Here is a 5,690-nt window from a genome sequence, read left to right as displayed (position 1 = left end):
AAATCAGTGAAAGTCTGGAAAATGCAATGCAGAAATCGATTTAGAACTGTTCCTTCTTATACTCTTAACCATGTAAATCGATTTCCCAATCGATTAGGTTACCATTGCTGGGAATCCTCAATCAATTCAGTAATGATTGTTTTCAACGCCTAGAAAAAAAATCATAACGGTCATATTTCAAATCGATGTTCAAATCGAGTTCCAGTTTTACTTAATCGATGTCCAAATCGATTGTCTTAATGTTGAATACTGAACTAGTCGATTTCCAAATCGACGCTCGTGAAAGTTTAAAAAACATTTTCTGAACTTTGAATTCTGGGCCAAAGTAATCGATTCCCAAATCGATTTTATAAACCATTTACCATGCTGGTAATCGATTTCCAAATCGATTTAACTGGAAAACATTACTGAAAATGACAGAATCAAAAAAAGATCATACTTCACTAGGATCAATGATCCGTAGTTTCATCCTTATATGCAGAAAACTTTCTCTTGGCAATGCTTTTGTGAAGATGTCAGCTAATTGTTCCGCAGTGTTAACATACTCAAGCTTAATAATTCCATTCTGAAAGTGATCCCTTATAAAGTGATGTCTTACTTCAATGTGTTTGGTCCTGGAGTGCATTACTGGATTCTTGGTTATACTTATTGCACTTGTGTTATCACACATGATAGGTACTGTTCCCAAATCAACACCAAAGTCCAATAAATGCTGTTTCATCCACAGAATCTGAGCACAACAGCTCCCAGCTGCAATATATTCAGCTTCAGCAGTAGATAACGCAATGCTTGTTTGCTTCTTACTGAACCAAGACACTAGAGAATTTCCAAGCAGATGACAAGTTCCTGAGGTACTTTTCCTGTCGAGTTTACAACTGGCAAAGTTTGAATCTGAGTAACCAATCAATGTACATGTTGATCCTTTTGGATACCACAATCCAAGATTTTTAGTTCCTACCAAGTATCTGAAAATTCTCTTAACTGCACTGAAGTGAGATTCCTTTGGATTTGATTGATACCTTGCACACATACAAACACTGAACATGATGTCTGGTCGGCTTGCTGTAAGGTAGAGCAGAGATCCAATCATACCACGAAATCTAGTAACATCTACAGGTTTACCTTTCTCATCTCGGTCTAAGAAACTTCCTTGACTCATGGGTGTATCAATGGACTTAAGATTTTCAAAGTTAAATTTCTTTATCAAATCAGAACAGTATTTAGATTGACTAATGAAAATGCCTTGCTTGCTTTGGTTAATTTGAAATCCCAAGAAATATGTCAGTTCACCCATCATTGACATTTCAAATTTACCTTTCATCAGATTTTCAAATTCTTTGCACAGTTTATTATTTGTAGATCCAAATATTATGTCATCAACATATACTTGGACAAGCAAGATATCATTTCCAGTAGTTTTTGTGAAAAGGGTCTTGTCAACATTTCCTCTTAAAAAGTTTTGTTGAATAAGGAAATCGCTGAGCTTCTCATACCAAGCTCTAGGAGCTTGTTTTAACACATAGAGGGCCTTTGAGAGCTTATACACATGATTAGGAAAATCAGGATTTTCAAAACCAGGTGTTTGGCTAACAAAAACTTCCTCTTGAAGGTCACCATTGAGAAAGGCACTTTTCACGTCCATTTGATAAAGATTAAAGTCCATTATACAAGCATAAGCCAATAAAATTCTTATGGCTTCTAATCTAGCTACAGGGGCATAGGTTTCATCAAAATCTATTCCCTCCTCTTGACTATAACCCTTTGCTACTAATCTGGCTTTGTTCCTTGTTATCACACCATTCTCATCCAACTTGTTTCTGAACACCCATCTGGTTCCTATGACATGCTTACCCTCTGGCCTAGGTACTAAACTCCACACCTTGTTTCTCTCAAACTGGTTTAACTCCTCTTGCATAGCAAGTATCCACTCACTATCTAACAGGGCTTCCTTAATGTTCTTAGGTTCAATCTGAGATACAAAGGCTGTAAAGTTACAAAACTGACTAAGGTTTCTCCTAGTTGCAACACCATTAGAGATATCTAGAAGGAGTTTTGTTCAAGTTTTCTGTAAAAGATTCATCAAACTTTACATGAACTGACTCTTCTATGGTTTTTGTTCTTTTGTTGTAGATTCTATAGGCCTTACTAGTTTGGGAATATCCTAAAAAGATACCTTCATCTGCCTTAGGGTCAAACTTTCCTAGGTGTTCTTTGCCATTGTTCAAAACAAAGCACTTACAACCAAAGATTCTAAAGTAGGACAGGTTTGGTTTTCTACCCTTGTAAAGCTCATAGGGTGTTTTCCTAAGCAGGGGCCTAATGAGAACTCTATTCACAACATGGGTGGCTGTACTAATTGCATCTGCCCAAAAGTACTTAGGTAGGTTGGAGTCCTTAAGCATGGTCCTAGCTAACTCTTCTAGGGATCTATTTTTCCTCTCCACTACCCCATTCTGCTGTGGTGTCCTAGGGGCTGAATAGATGTGGTTGATTCCATTTGATTCACAATAATTTTGAAAAAGATCATTTTGGAATTCACCTCCATGATCACTTTTTATTGAAACAATTTTCAAATCATTCTCATTTTGTACTAAAGCAGCAAACTTTTTGAAAACAGAGAATGTATCACTTTTATGAGCTAAAAAGTAAGTCCATGTGAATCTAGAATAATCATCAACCAGCACATATCCATACAGGTTTCCACCTAAACTCTTAACTTGGGCAGGTCCAAAAAGGTCCATGTGAACTAGTTGTAAAACTCTATTTGTTCTAACCAAGTCTATAGAGGGAAATGGAGTCTTAACCAGTTTACTTTTCTCACATGCATCACACAGTCTATCTTTAGAGAACTTCCTATTTGGTAGACCTAAGACTAACTGTTTGCTGACAAGTTTATTCAAATGATTTATGTGTATATGAGCAATTCTTTTATGCCAAAGCCATGTTTCATCTGAGTTGGATAACAAGCAGCATACAGCACTAGGTACAGAATTGAAATCCAACATGTAAATGTTGTTGATTCTGTCCCCAATTAGCTTTATGTGTTTGTCATCTTTATGCTCAATAATGCAAGATTGTGATGAAAAACTTACTTGAAAACCTTTGTCACATAGCTGGCTTATACTCAGTAAGTTGTGCTTTAATCCTTCAACATATAGCACATTTTTGATTACTGCAGTTGATTCATCGCCTACATCACCAATTCCAATGATTTTTCCTCTGTTGTTATCACCATATTTGACAAAGCCTCCTTCCTTTAATGTCAGGTTCAGGAATTTGGATTTGTCACCAGTCATGTGCTTTGAGCATCCGCTATCTAGATACCATGAGTGTTTCGTGGATGTCAAGCACACCTGCAATACAAAATCAGAATTTTGTTTTAGGTCCCCAATTTAAATTGGGTCCTGGTTGGTTAGTGTCAAACACAGATTTCTTTTCTATCCAAACTAGCTTCCATCCTTGATTGGCTAATTTTTTAAATTTGCAATTAGACACAAAATGTCCCTTTCTGCAACAGAAATGACATTTGCCATCAAAGGATGAATGTTTATTTGGTTTAGTAAAGATGTCATACATACTCTTAGCAATAGCAGATTTTTGACCATGTTTGACATTTCTGGTTTGCATATAACCAATACCAGATCTGTTTTTATTTTTTCTTTTGACATGCATATTTGGTGTATATCCTAAACCAGATTTTTCATGAACATGTCTTTGATTGCTAAGTATGACATTTAGCTTATCTTTACTATTTGCAAAATTTAATAAATCAGATTTTAATGATGCAACAGTATTTTCAAGTTCAATGCACTTTGCAGATTTTTCTTGTGAATCCTTTTTCAGTTGTTCACATAAATTTTCAATTTCTTTATGCTCAACATTCATTTGTTCAAGTATTTTCTTTGTGCTTAACAACTGTTTTATGGATTTCACATAGTCATCATGCAGTTCATTGAAAGCTTCTTGTAGCTCATCATATGTTGGATTAGATTGTGAACTAACCTCATTTTCTGATTCTGAATTTGTATCTGCCATGAGACACAAGTTGACTTCTTCTTCATCCGAAGAGGCAGAGGATTCATCGTTATCATTCCATGCAATATAAGCTTTTCTGGTTTTGGTGACTGGTTCCTTGCCTTTTGGTTTTGTAGCTCTATTCTTGTTCTGCAATTTGTAGCATTCTGACTTTATGTGACCAGTCTTACCACATTCATAACATGTGATTGTCTTGTTGTCACTAGTCTTGGAGCTAGATGGCTTTCTGAATTTATTGTCTTTCTTCTTCTGCAATTTGTAGCATTCTGACTTTATGTGACCAGTCTTACCACATTCATAACATGTGATTGTCTTGTTGTCACTAGTCTTGGAGCTAGATGGCTTTCTGAATTTATTGTCTTTCTTCTTCAGAAATTTCTTAAATTTCTTGACAAGTGACCCGATTTCAGTCTCTTCAGTTTCACTACTGGATTCATCTGAGCAGCTATCTGATTCAGTTTTCGATTGATGGGCTTGAACCTTCAAGGATAATCCTTTCTTTTTCCTGCTTTCCATTTCTGATTCGTCCAGCCGATGCAGTTCCATTTCATGTTCCCTTAGTTTTCCAAACAATGTTGGTGTTGTCATCTTTGCTAGATCTTTAGATTCAGCTATGGCAGTTATTTTGGGCTGCCATTCTCTGGTTAGACACCTCATAATTTTTTCGATCTGCTGTTCGTTGTCCACTTGTTTTCCCAGTGCGTGAAGATTGTTCACAATGTGTGAGAATCTGGTCTGCAGATCGCTGATGGATTCGTCCTTTTTCATGCTGAATAATTCGTATCCGTGCATAAGTGTATTTACCAATTGTTGATTATTATGACCTCGAAATAGTCAGAATGTATCAGTTCTTTAAGAAATTAAATCAATTTCATACACACAGCGGAATTAAATTGCGGCATACAAGATTAGCAATTACAAGTAGATGGATAAGAGATTAACCAAGATGCATGCGAGTCAAATTTCCAGTTTAAACAATATTACCTAACACAGAATATGTTTAACATGCATCTAATATTAATCACACATACAAATATTGCAAGATAGAAAATTAAAAGAGTTAAGGGTTAGAGAAGATTGCACCAAGAATTTATCCTGGTTCAGTTGTCAACGAGACAACCTACATCCAGTCCTGACAATCCAATCGGATTTCAGATTTTCTTCTCCAATAGAAAGAATCAATTACAGATTGTCCAGTTTCATCCCCGAAACCTATCTATCTCTAATGATCTCTTTCCTATTGATCACCATCTGATCCTTGTAGACACTCAGCAGTCTAACACAGAATCAAAGTACGACTCCTTCTTGTTGAGCTCTCTCACCCAAGAAGGTAGCCACCAGTTTCAAGCTGGCTTTCTCGCTTTCGTTTATTTTCAAAGTATTATTACAAACTGAATAAAAGAAGAAAAAAGAAGTCTTCAATCTTGATCAATGTGACTTCTCACGAATCTGGATATTCAAGGATTGTAAATGAGAACATTGTCTTTTCTCTCAAGATTACTTTTCCAGCTCTCTCATGATTATTGATAATCTTTTTTTGCTGTGATCTGAAAAAGAATCTCAATATGTTAACAATGTGTTGTTGGGAGTTCTTTTGTATTTCAAGAATATTCAAAGTGTTTATTAGATTGTTGTTGAGAGAATGATTGAAGACA

The sequence above is a fragment of the Cicer arietinum genome, chromosome 5 (assembly GCF_000331145.2).
Source record: "Cicer arietinum cultivar CDC Frontier isolate Library 1 chromosome 5, Cicar.CDCFrontier_v2.0, whole genome shotgun sequence".
Classification (NCBI taxonomy): domain Eukaryota; kingdom Viridiplantae; phylum Streptophyta; class Magnoliopsida; order Fabales; family Fabaceae; genus Cicer; species Cicer arietinum.
Note: the sequence above shows the minus strand (reverse complement) of the source record.